Below are 14,275 nucleotides of genomic sequence, written 5' to 3'. Positions count from 1 at the left end.
GTCTGGTGTGGTGGGCATGTGTTCTGTTACATCTGTCCAGGAAGAGTTTCAGAACAGGGTTTACACTTAGCAAAAGGGTTTTATAAACGTAATTTACACAGGAGAATGTGTGAACTGAATTTATGTTTAGCATGTTGAGGGATTTAAACAGAGGAGCTGTGTGTTGTCTGAAAGTAGAGTTAGTTATTGTCCTGATAGCAGATTTTTGCTGGATGATGATGGGCTTGAGGTAGTTTGCAGAGGTTGAACCCCAAGCACAGCTACCATAAGTAAGATAGAGATAGATAAGTGCATAATAGAGTGAGAGAAGAGCAGAGTAGGGTACATAATATCTGATCTTAGAGAGTATACCAATTGTTTTAGAAACCTTTTTAGTTATGTGTTGTATATGGGTGCTGAAGTTGAGTCTCTTGTCTAAGTACAGGCCAAGAAACTTTCCATCATTTTTATTGCTAATGTTTACATTATCTATCTGAAGCTGAATTGCATTTGTTGATTTGCTTCCAAATAAGATGTAGTAGGTCTTTTCTATGTTTAGTGTGAGTTTGTTGGTTGACATCCACAAGTAGACTTTTTTTTAATTAATTGTTTACAACCTTATTTAACATGAGTGGGTTGGGGTCAAAGTAGATGAGTAGTATCATCAGCAAACAATATAGGTTTAAGTATGTTAGAGACATTAGGGAGATCATTGACGTATATAAGAAACAGGAGGGTCCTAGGATGCTGCCCTGTGGCACCCATACAGTTATTGGTAGAGTGGGAGAGGTTATATCATTGATGGCTACATATTAGTGTCTGTTACTAAGATAGGATCGGATATAGTTCAGGGCAAGGCCACGGATTCCATATTGGTGGAGTTTAAGTAAGAGGTCGTTATGGTTAACAGTATCAAAAGCCTTTCTCAGGTCAATGAAGAGTTCAATTGGAAACTCACTTTTGTCGAGGGCTGAGAAGATTAAGTCAAGCAGACTAACAATACCATCATTGGTACTCTTTTGGGAGCGGAAGCCAAACTGACAAGGACTTAGTATATTGAATTTTATAAGGGAGTAGAGCTGTTTGTAAAAAAAATTAAAATATTTTTGATAATATAGGTAGATTTGATATGGGTCTGTAATTATTTATGTCTGCCGTGTTACCTCCTTTATGAACTGGCGTTACTCTTGCTTTTTTAAGGATATCAGGGAAGGTATGATACTCTAGGGATTTATTGAACAGCAATGCTATGGGTGGTGCAAGGGCATGGGGGGCACTCTTGTATACCATCGATGGTATTTCACTAATGTTCCCCGCTTTGGTTTTTAGCGAGTGAATGATGGACACAACATCTGGAGGGCTGACCGGAGAGAGAAGAGAGTTTGGATAGCTGCCTGAAAGATATGTGGTAACATGTGTCTGAGTCTCTGGGATTTTTCGGGCAAGGTTAGCACCAATCGATGAAAAGAAGCTATTAAATTCAGTTATTGTTTCAAGATCTGTTGCAGGTACTCACTTAGTTGTACTCACCTAGTTGTGCTTGCGGGGGTTGAGCTCTGGCTCTTTGGTCCCGCCTCTCAACCGTCAATCAACAGGTGTACAGGTTCCTGAGCCTATTGGGCTCTATCATATCTACACTTGAAACTGTGTATGGAGTCAGCCTCCACCACATTACTTCCAAATGCATTCCATTTGTCAACCACTCTAACACTAAAAAAGTTCTTTCTAATATCTCTGTGGCTCATTTGGGCACTCAATTTCCACCTGTGTCCCCTAGTGCGTGTGCCCCTTGTGTTAAATAGCCTGTCTTTATCAACCCTGTCGATTCCCTTGAGAATCTTGAATGTGGTGATCATGTCCCTTACTAACTCTTCTGTCTTCCAACGAAGTGAGGTTTAATTCCCGTAGTCTCTCCTCGTAGCTCATAGCTCTCAGCTCGGGTACTAGTCTGGTGGAAAACCTTTGAACCTTTTCCAGTTTAGTCTTATGCTTGACTAGATATGGACTCCATGCTGGAGCTGCATACTCCAGGATTGGTCTGACATATGTGGTATATAATGTTTTGAAAGATTCCTTACACAAGTTTCTAAAGGCCGTTCTTATGTTAGCCAACCTGGCATATGGTGCTGATGTTATCCTCTTGATATGAGCTTCAGGGGACAGGTCTGGTGTGATAACCCCAGGTCTTTCTCTCTCTCTCTGACTCTTGAAGTATTTCATCTCCCAAATGATACCTTGTATCTGGTCTCCTGCTTCCTACCCCTATCTTCATTACATTACATTTGCTTGGGTTAAACTCTAACAGCCATTTCTTCGATCATTCCTGCAGCATGTCCAGGTTTTCTTGAAGCCTCAAGCTGTCCTCCTTTTTTTTTTTTTTTTTTTTTTTTCTTTCTTTTTTTTTTGAGATATATACAAGAGTTGTTACATTCTTGTACAGCCACTAGTACGCGTAGCGTTTCGGGCAAGTCCTTAATCCTATGGTCCCTGGAATACGATCCCCTGCCGCGAAGAATCGTTTTTTCATCCAAGTACACATTTTACTGTTGCGTTAAACAGAGGCTACAGTTAAGGAATTGCGCCCATTAAATCCTCCCCGGCCAGGATACGAACCCATGACATAGCGCTCGCGGAACGCCAGGCGAGTGTCTTACCACTACACCACGGAGACTGCACTCCTCTGTCTTAATCCTTCTCATAATTTTGGCGTCGTCAGCAAACATTGAGAGGAATGAGTCTATACCCTCTGGGAGATCATTTACGTATATCAAACAGGATAGGTCCGAGTACAGAGCCCTGTGGGACTCAACTGGTGATTTCACGCCATTCTGAGGTCTCACCTCTCACTGTAACTCTCTGCTTCCTATTGCTTAGGTACTCCCTTATCCACTGCAGCGTTCTACCAGTTACTCCTGCCTGTTTTTCCAGCTTATGCATCAACCTTTTATGGGGTACTGTGTCGAAGGCTTTCCGACAGTCCAAAAAATGCAGTCCGCCCATCTTTCTCTTTCTTGCTTAATCTTTGTTACCTGATTGTAGAATTCTATCAAGCCTGTAAGGCAAAATTTACCCTCCCTGAACCCATGTTGATGGGTTGTCACGAAGTCTCTTCTCTCCAGATGTGTTACTAGGTTTTTTCTCACAATCTTCTCCATCACCTTGCATGGTATACAAGTTAAGGACACTGGTCTGTAGTTCAGTGCCTCTTGTCTGTCTCCCTTTTTGTATATTGGTACTACATTAGCAGTCTTCCATATTTCTGGTAGGTCTCCTGTTTCCAGTGACCTACTATACACTATGGAGAGTGGCAAGCAAAGTGCTCCTGCACACTCTTTCAATACCCATGGCGAGATTCCGTCCGGCCTAACAGCTTTTCTCACATCCAGCTCCAATAGGTGCTTCTTGACCTCATCTCTTGTAATTTCGAACCTTTCCAAGGTCACCTGGTTTGCTGCCACCTCTCCTAGCGCCGTGACTTCTCCCTGTTCTATTGTAAAGACCTCCTGGAACCTTTTGTTGAGTTCTTCACACACCTCTTCGTCAATCTCTGTGTACCTGTCCTCGCCCACCCTAAGTTTCATCACCTGTTCCTTCACTGTTGTCTTCCTCCTGATGTGACTGTGTAGTAACTTTGGTTCGGTCTTGCCTTTATTAGCTATATCATTTTCATACCTTTTCTCAGCTTCTCTTCTCACTAACATACTCGTTCCTGGTTCTCTGGTATCTCTCTCTACTTTCTGGTGTTCTGTTATTACGGAAGTTCCTCCATTCCCTTTTGTTCAGCTCCTTTGCTTTCATACATTCCCTATTAAACCACGGATTCTTCTTTTGCTGGTGTATAACTACCCTTGGAGATTTTTTATTTTATTATGTGAATGTTGTTTAGCTTCTAGGATGTTAGAGATCTCTCTCCATGTGCTTTTCATGTTGCCTTTTGCTTCTTTGAATCTATTCTCGTAATAGGAACGCCTTGCTTTTCTTATTATCCTGGTAAGCACTAATGAGTACCTCTTTACTACTTCCTTTCCAACTAGGCCAATCCTAAGTTTTTTTTCATATTCATGTTTCTTGTCGATTGCTTTAAGCAAGTATGGCCAATACGCAACCTCGCCAGAGCAGTTTCCCACCGCCGGTTACGGTGGTAGGAGGATGGCCACGAGGAAACACAACATTTAGGAGTTCGGAGTTTGTTACCAGTAACAGACGACCAAGAAGCCTGCCAACGGGTAAGGATGGAGGAATGGATAACCGGGTAAAAGTCGGAATATGGAATACCTTTACGAGAGACGGGGCAAGAGCGGACAGCTTCCTTGGCGGCAGCATCCGCACGCTCATTTAAAGACACACCAATATGACTGGGAACCCAACAAAACTTAACCGACTTAAACTTACTGTGAACAAGAAACAGCCAATGCTGGATCTCGACAACAACGGGATGAACCGGATTAAAGGACCCGAGAGCCATGAGGGCACTACGAGAGTCAACAACAACCACAAAGGAAGACTGACAACGAGAAAGCAGGAGACGAAGAGCATAGAGAATAGCATAAAGCTCCTCTGTAAATATGCTAGTCTCCAGAGATAAGCGACACATATAAGTGCGATCAGGAAAAAGAACAGAGTAGCCAACACCGTCCGCAGACTTAGACCCATCGGTGAAGACAGAAACGGAGCGGGAGTGAGAAGAAAAGTGCTCAAGGAAAAGGCATTTTAGAACCGTAGGAGGGGTAATAGCTTTAGTGACGCGGGTCAAGGACGTACAAAACTGTGGAAGGGGGACTCTCCACGGGGGCAAAGAAGGAACTACACGAGGAGAAACATTAGAAACACGAACGGAAAGAGAATCCTGTAAGCGAGATAACCGGACAGACAGAGGGAGGTGGTGAAGAGGAACAGGAACTGCAGGAGGGGTAAAAGTTAAAGCACGACAGAGGCGAGAGGAAGGATGTTGCAAGGACCGAACAAGATAGCGAAGACAGTAGCGATCACGGCGGTCCTGGAGAGACAGGAAGCCAGTGTCAACATACAAGCTAAGGACGGGAGTCGAACAAAAGGCACCAGAACTGAGGCGCAGCCCAGTATGGTGCAAAGCATCAAGACGGTGAAGAGCAGAAGAGTAAGCAGGGCAACCATAATTTATTTATTTATTTATTTATTTATTTATATATATACAAGAAGGTACATTGGGTTTGTGAGAAAACATTGGATAGTACAGTATTTACATTCTTGTAAAGCCACTAGTACGCGCAGCGTTTCGGGCAGGTCCTTAATCTAGCAGATAATTTTAAGTAGGTAATTCCTATCAGAATTGATAAATGATAAAGATACATTGCAAGAGAAAAATGAGATGAGAGAGCTTAGTAAGTATATTAAAGCACATTGTTATATTAAAGCTCTGATTGATTACATTGACAGCTTGATTAGTAATTTAAACAAGATTAATAGACACCATACAGCAGATTGACAGCACATATAAGACAGCAATGATCACAATGGTAAAGATGTTCAGATTTCGTACATAAAGATTGGGAGACTGGGTAGCAAAAGATACAGATAAACAAGATTTATAAACACCATACAGCAGATTGGCAGCACATATAAGAAGACAGCAATGATCACAATGGTAAAGATGTTCAAATTGGGAACATAAAGGTTGGGAGATTGGGTAGCAATAGATACAGTGCAATTTTAAGGCAAAAAGTGAAAAACTATGAAGATGAAATTAGGTACTTTTTAGTATTGATTTTGAATGATGTAAAAGTTGGACAGCTTTTCAATTCAGTAGGGAGTGAGTTCCATAAACTGGGTCCCTTTATTTGCATAGAGTGTTTACACAGATTAAGTTTAACTCTGGGGATATCAAAGAGATATTTATTTCTGGTGTGGTGATAATGGGTCCTATTACATCTGTCCAGGAAGAGTTTCAGACAAGGATTTGCATTTAAGAACAGGGTTTTGTAAATGTAGTTGACACAAGAGAATTTGTGGAGTGAGATTATGTTTAGCATGTTTAGGGAGTTAAACAAGGGGGCTGTGTGTTGTCTGAAAGCAGAATTTGATATTATTCTGATAGCAGATTTTTGCTGGGTGATGATGGACTTGAGGTGGTTTGCAGTGGTTGAACCCCATGCACAGATACCATAGTTGAGATAGGGATAGATTAGTGCATAATATAGAGAGATGAGAGCAGAGTTAGGTACATAATATCTGATTTTGGAGAGTATACCAACTGTTTTAGAGACTTTCTTAGTTATGTGTTGTATGTGGGTACTAAAGTTGAGTCTCTTGTCTAGGAATATGCCAAGAAACTTTCCATCATTTTTGTTGCTAATGTTTACATTGTCTATCTGATGCTGAATTGCATTTGTAGATTTGCTTCCAAATAGGATGTAGTAGGTCTTTTCTATGTTAAGTGTTAGTTTGTTGGTTGACATCCATAAGTGGACATTTTTTAGTTCATTATTAACAACATCATTTAGTGTATGTGGGTTGGAGTTGGAGTAGATGAGGGTAGTATCATCAGCAAACAAAATAGGTTTCAGAATGTTAGAGACATTAGGCAGATCATTGATGTATATAAGAAATAGAAGAGGTCCCAAGATGCTGCCCTGTGTCACTCCAACGGTTATTGGTAGAATGGGAGAGATTATATTATTGATGGCTACACATTGGTGTCTATCACTAAGATAGGATTGGATATAGTCCAGTGCATGGTCTCGGATTCCATAATGATGGAGTTTACATAAGAGGTAATCGTGATTAACAGTATCAAAGGCCTTTCTCAGGTCAATGAAGAGTCCAATTGGAAACTCATTTTTGTCAAGGGCTGAGTAAATTATACCAAGGAGACTAATAATTGCATCGTTGGTACTCTTTTGAGAGCGGAAGCCAAACTGACAGGGGCTAAGAATGTCAAATTTTACGAGATAGGAGTAGAGCTGTTTGTAGATCATTTTTTCAAATATTTTTGATAGTATGGGAAGGTTCGATATTGGTCTATAGTTGTTTATGTCTGCCGGATTACCTCCTTTAGAACTGGCGTTACTCTTGCTTATTTAAGGATATCAGGGAAGGTATGACACTCAAGGGATTTGTTGAACAGCAGAGCTATAGGTGGCGCAAGGGCATGGGAGGCGCTCTTGTATACAATGGATGGGATTTCACTGATGTTCCCAGCTTTGGTTTTTAGTGAGTGTATGATGGACACAACATCTGTCGGGCTGACTGGTGAGAGGAGAAGATAGTTTGGATAGCTGCCTGAGAGATATGTGTTGATATGTGTCTGAGTCTGTGGGATTTTACTTGCAAGGTTAGCACCAATCGATGAAAAGAAGCTATTAAATTCATTCGCCATTTCTAAGTCAGATGACGGTGTAAGGCCATCCTTAGAGAGTGTTATCTGGTTGTGGGAGTGTTGTTTAGTTCCCAGGATATTAGAGATGGTATTCCATGTGCTTTTCATGTTGCCTTTTGCTTCTTTGAATCTAGTCTCATAATATGAAAGTTTTGCTTTTCTTATGATACTGGTAAGCACTGATGAGTACCTTTTAACTACTTCCTTTGAAACTAGGCCACTCCTAAATTTCTTTTCGTATTCATGTTTTTTGTTGATTGATTTAATTATGCCACTTGTGAGCCACGGGTTATTTTTTCTTTTATCAGTAACTTGTTTTGGTAAGGAGGGGACAGTGAGTGTTGTAGAGGCTTAGAGTTTTGGAGAGAAAGAGGTTAGTTGATGAGTTTATATCCTGTGAATTATTAAATTCAGATTCCCAGTTAATATTGTGAAGTGCATTAGAGAGATTGCCTAAAGCTGATTTACTGTGTAGCCTGAATGAGAGTTTCTTGGTTTCTGGTGGTGCTTTGTCCATGTTTGCTATGAGGAAAGTAGGATAGTGGTCAGTTGTTCTGTCATAAATTACCCCAGATGTAAGGGGAGCTGTTATATTAGTCCATAGGTGATCCAGGGTAGTAGCAGATGTTTGAGTGACTCGGGTGGGCTTGGTGATTGTGGGGATTAGCATACAGGAGTGCATGCTGTTACGGAAATAGTCAACTTGAGGGTTGTTTTGAAGACCCAGGTCAATATTGAAATCACCTCCCAGAATGATGTGATATTTGTTGAGATTGTTATTTATGATAAGATTCCTTACATTGTCAGAGAATAAAGTTATGTTGGTATTAGGAAATCTATAGATGGCACCAATAGTCAGGGAGGATTTAAGGGATTTACTGGAGAACTTGGCAAAGGTATATTCACAATAGTCATCTCTATCACTAATAACACTATTGCAAATGAAGGTATCTTTGTAATATATTGCTGTACCACCACCTTTTTTATTAGGCCTGCAGTTATGAATGGCTTTATAACCAGCTAAATTGTAGAGTTGGGTATAGTCATTACTTAGCCAAGTTTCTGTTAAAATGATGAATGATAATTTAGTACCTAGTGCTGTAAGTAGTGCATTTATATCATCAAAATGTTTACCAAGTGACCTAACATTTTGGTTGTAAACTGATAAGCAGGTGCTATTTAGGAGTTTGTTTTTTGCAAGATTTGCTGTGTAATACCTGCAATAATGATGATCAATGTGCTGATTTGTGTGGATATGGGACAGAAGATTTCGATCAGGATCAATATCAGTAAGCATATAGATAAGATAATGTCACGATACAATAAGATAAGCAATTACAGGAACAGATAAATACTAAATCTGCTGTAAAATAGAATGTAATTATAGCAAAACACAACAATATAACAATACAATAAGAGCTTACAAAGTATTAAGTCTGCTAAAATTAGAGAATAATTATGGCAAAACACAACAATAAATGCAAGTAAACAAAAGAATTGAAACAATTAGAGGTAGAATAAAGGTCACTAGATAGCCATGGAGGATACACAAGTTTGGTGGAGAGAACAAAAAATCAGTAGAGACTGTCAAGATGAATATATAAAAAATTTGACAAATGATAATTGTAAAGTAAAATAATCTTAAAGATAATAAATTTTATTTAGCTTAGTTTTTAACCTATAATTAGTATGAACTTAATTAAAAGAACAAAATGAGATCAATAATTGATTTCAATAAATGACATAAATCAATACAATTAAATTTAAAATTTAAATGGAATAGGGTAAGATTAGATTTAAGAGTAAAATTTTACAATGAAACTGAGGTAGATGCTTGCATAAGTGCATGGAGACTTGATGGATTATTTAGGAAATTATATGAATGAGAGAACATTAGGTAAATGGTAAGGCAGAGACAGCACCTTAGACAAAGTTAGATTAAGTTAGGTTAGGCTCAGGCACTGAAAGAGTTATTTTAAGTACTGGCATTGGTCGGGTTCAGGTTTTCAGATATACCACAATCACTAAAGAAGGCCAGGAGTTGTTGGTCACATTTTATTTCATATCTTTTTCCTGTACTTTCCTTCTTCGCAAAAATCGTTCCATTCCTAGTGTAGCACTGCTTGATAAGACCAAGGTTTTGTTTGCGAATTTGACGCAGCCTGTAGAGGAGGGATCCACGTTGCTTTGTAAGACACTCATTTATATAGAGGTTGGTTTTATACTTAGCAGCTGATTGTATGAGGTCAAACTTCGCAAAGGGATTTGCAAGTTTGATGAGCATTCTCCTACTGCTACGGGGACTGTTTTTATCTATCCTGATAGCTGATTTGATTTCAACATTGACTCTGATCTTTGAATTAATTAGGGTGTGGGCTGTTACAACAATTCTCACCTTGTTGTTCATCAGGTAGATCAGTAGAGCTAATTATCAGGGAGTCATGAAGTTGTTGTTGCTCTTGGTCATCTTCGGAAGCCGCCTGGTGAATCTGAAGGAGATTGATCTGTTTTTCCAGCTTTTGAAGGAGGTCACTTTGAGCTGAGAGGGTTTCCTCGGCCTGAATCTTATGTATTTGATCCATTGCACCATTTGCAACAGTTTGTAAGTTGAGAATTTCTTGGTTGTTGTTCGTCGACGATTCAAGGAGGCGGTCTATGGTTTGTTGTTGTCGGGTGACTGTGGCTTGGAGGGCCGAAATAGCTTCAGATTGCATTTGCACAAGGTTGTGCAGTTTCTGGAGCCATGGGTTACTTCTGAGAGGTTTGAAGTTTAGACAGGGAGCCATACTTCACTAAAGTGTCACCATTACTCCAATATAACCATCACTCCAGCGTTACCATCGCTCCAGCGTTACCATCACTCCAGCGTCACCATCACTCCTGTGTCACAATCTCTCGTGTCACAATCACTCCTGTGGCATCATCACTCCAGAGTCACAATCAACCCAATGTTACCATCACTACAGCGTCATTATCACTCCAGCTTCACTATTACTCCAGCGTCCCACTTCACTACAGTGTCACCATCACTTCAATATCACCATCATTCCAGTGTCACCACTCCAATGTCACCATCACTACAGCGTCACCATCAATCCAGTGTCACCATCACTACACTACAGTGATGGTGTCACTATACTTTCCAACACTTTCACTTCTGATTGTCACATATGAGAGCTGAAGCCAAGTTCACATGTATAAACTTACTCCAAAAATACATAAAATTCCATTAACATAGTTGTCTTTAAATTATCCATCAAATTAATTTGATATATAACTGTTACGTGACATAATCCATGTTATTATATACAGAGCCTCTAACATTCTAGTGGCCGCGATGAGGACATCAGTTTGTTAAATGTCTCCAATATGGCTTTATATTTTCCACTTTTTTGTGGTTTTACCAGTTTTGTGGTCATTTATGGAAGTAGCAGATATTGGCATAGGACAATGTATGTAAATGATATATAACAAAATACAGCACAATAACATACCTATTCCTTATTATTTGTGATAATATGTAATACTCATCAATTCTCTAAATTACAATTCTTGAAATACTCAAAAGACATCAGCTTCATATTCACTTTGTGGACCCTTCCTTAGTACTATTCTTCTTCTTTGTGCGTCGGATAGGTGCTTGCATCTATCCGACGCATGTATGGTCCCTCAGTTTCTTTGAACAGGAGCTATTCTCCTTATCAACCTTATTTTTTAAATATTCATATAAAATCAATTTCTTAACATATTGTGATGAAACTTTGATGACTCTTACGCTAAATAATTGGAGTTTTATTTAACATTTTCAAGTAATTTTCGTATAATTCGAATATTTGTTGAACTCCCAGCCCCTTAAGACTGTCCATATTATGATGGATAGAGCTACCATACAATGTTTCATTAAGTTAAGTGGAATCTAGTTGGTTGACATTCACGAGTGTACTTTTTCACCTCATTATTTAAAATATTATTTAGTGTGTGTAGATTGGAGCTTGAAAAAATTAAGGTAAATCAGTAAATAGTAAACGTTTAGGAACTTTAGAGACATGTGGAAGGAAGAAGCCATGATAACCTGGGATTTTAGGTTCTAGTCCATCTCCCAGAAAGTTCTTCTGAAAGTTTCAAAATGATTTTTCAGTTGATAATATAGTGCACAGTAATTTAGGTTTAGCAAGAAAGAGATACAGCAATCATTACGTTTATGCAGGAGAAACATTTAGGAGAAAAAGCTTCAAATTGATTCCGTCGAATTCATTGATGCAAATATTGATTTATTTATTAGAGAGAATAATTCTTTTCTAAGTCACTTGCAAGTATGGTCGAGCTTTTATGGGTGAAATACGGTTTTCTAATCACCATTAGCAATGAATACTTTCCCAATTACTGTACTAATATGGTCATAAGTCATTCATCAATGCCACCCAACTCCATTTATCACCTGTCTACTGTCTATTTTCTCTATACTTACTTTTGTAAGAATATTGTCTATGTATCACTAACCATCCTTACCAAAGATAATTAGATATATTATATGATGACTGACTAACTTATATGATTGACTGTATTGGGTCAGTCAGTCAGGTGCTGTCACAGTGAGAGGTTGTGTTAGCTGGAGCTCCGATTGTAGTAATATTATTACAGCAACATTGGAAGGATTAGTGAAGGAACTGGTGAATTTAGTTGGAGCTCTGAGGACAGAGCTGGATTCGCTACGGGAGGAGGTACGACAGCTGAAACAACATCAGGAAGAAACAAAGGAGGCGACCAGTGTTAAAAAGACCTCGTCTTGGCAAGTTGTAAAGGACAGGGGTCTTAAGAAGACCTTGGCAAAACCGACACCTAATAGCCTAAGGACTTCTAACGCATTTGATGTGTTAGAGGACGAGTGCTGTGGTGAACCTGTAGTACAACGAGGAGGCAAAGGCAAAGCAACGAGGAACAATGAAGCGCAGGTCCCTCAAAGGAAAAGGGAGGAACGAAGCGAATTTTGGTCGTGGGAGATTCCCAGGTGAGGTATTTAGACAGAACGTTTTGTGCCAGAGATACAGGAAACAGGTTAAGGGTTTGCTATCCGGGAGCTGGTATTGGTGATATTGTTGGAAACATGAAAGATATTATGACGGGAAATGGGAAAAAACACATTATTTGTATTAGTGCAGGGGGTAATGATGTTGGGCGAGTTAGGAGTGAGGAACTAATACAGAGATTCAAGACAGCAAAAGAATTAGTTAGGAGCAGGGGAGGAATCCCGATCATATGGTCCATTCTTCCAAGAAAGGGAGTGGGAAATGAATGGATGTCGAGGGCACTTGGTGTCAAATGCCGGCAGGAAAGATATTGCAAATCTAATGCAATATCTTTTATAGACAACTGGGAACACTTCTATGGAGGAAATGAAATGTATGCTCGGGATGGGGTGCATCAATCGAGGGCTGGGGTTGTTGCTGTTGTGAACTCGTTGGAACCAGTGGTTAGAGGTGTTTGTTTGGGTTTAAACTGTTAGTAGATAGTGGTATGGGAATTGATTTGGAGGAAGGAGATAATAAAAGTATGTGTTTGGGGGAGAAAAAAATTGGTAAAATGATCAGGGAAAGAAAAGGGCCTCAAAATAACAATTCACTTAGGGTACACTACACTAACAGTAGAAGTCTAAGAAATAAATAACCGCTGCATTACGTAGGAATGCGGAGGAATTTCTGATGGAGGAGAAGACAGTTGCACAGCGCGATCCGCAGCGCAGCGTGCGGAGCGCCCCGGGGGGCCTATATAAGAAGAGAGGAGGGGACATGCGTTCACAGTACAGGGTCAACCAATAGAATGGGTCGACACCTATCAGTATCTAGGAATCATCCTGGACACACACATGAATTTTAATGCTGAGGTCACATACTTGAGAGAGCGAACTGCAGCCCGGACGGCAATCCTCAGGTCGCTAACCTCCCTTTCTGGAGGAGCCAATCTGCAAGTCCTTCGCACATACTATGTACAGGCAGTCAGATCAGTGATCGATTATGCCGCACCTGCACTCACAAATCTATCACACCAACAGTGGAAAAAGCTTGAAGTTGCCCAAAACAATGCTATGAGAGCTGGACTGGGAGCCCCCATGTGGACCAGGCTTGAAACTCTTAGACTGGAGACGGGTTTGCCCTCTCTACAAGAAAGAATATCACAAAGGACAGCTACAATTATCAATACAATACAATACAATACAATTTTGTTTAGGTAAGGTACATACATACAATAAATTTTTACAAGGATTGGTTGACTTATAGGTAGAGCTAGTACATACAGTGCCTAAAGCCACTATTACGCAAAGCGTTTCGGGCATGATAAACTTAAATGACAAGCTTAATACTAATTGAGCATAATGAGTAGAATGAAAACAAGAAATGAAAACATAGATGAAAAAGCAGCACAAATACAATTATGTCGACAAACAGCGCTCTTTAAAGAAAAAACAGACATTGGTTGACAATAGAAGGGTAAGGTAGGTTACAGGGAATTTATTAGGTATAGCTTCGCTTTTAACTTAAACTGGTTGAGAGAGGTACAGTCTTTAACATGGTTGGGAAGGTCATTCCACATTCTGGGCCCCTTGATTTGTAGAGCATTTCTAGTTTGATTAAGTCGTACTCTAGGAATATCAAAACTGTATTTATTTCTGGTGTGGTGCTCATGGGTTCTGTTACAACCTTCTATGAAGCTTTTGAGATCAGGATTGGCATTATAGTTTAGCGTTTTATATATGTATAATACACATGAGAGAATGTGCAGTGACTTAATGTCTAACATATTCAGAGATTTGAGTAGGGGTACCGAGTGATGTCTGGGGCCAGAATTGGATATTGTCCTAATAGCAGCTTTGTGTTGAGTAATTAGAGGACGTAAGTGATTTTGGGTAGTAGAGCCCCAAGCACAAATACCATAGTTGAGATATGG

Source organism: Procambarus clarkii, chromosome 76 (assembly GCF_040958095.1).
Source record: "Procambarus clarkii isolate CNS0578487 chromosome 76, FALCON_Pclarkii_2.0, whole genome shotgun sequence".
Lineage (NCBI taxonomy): Eukaryota > Metazoa > Arthropoda > Malacostraca > Decapoda > Cambaridae > Procambarus > Procambarus clarkii.
The sequence above is the reverse complement of the archived record's forward strand: the minus strand, read 5'-3'. Positions refer to the sequence as shown.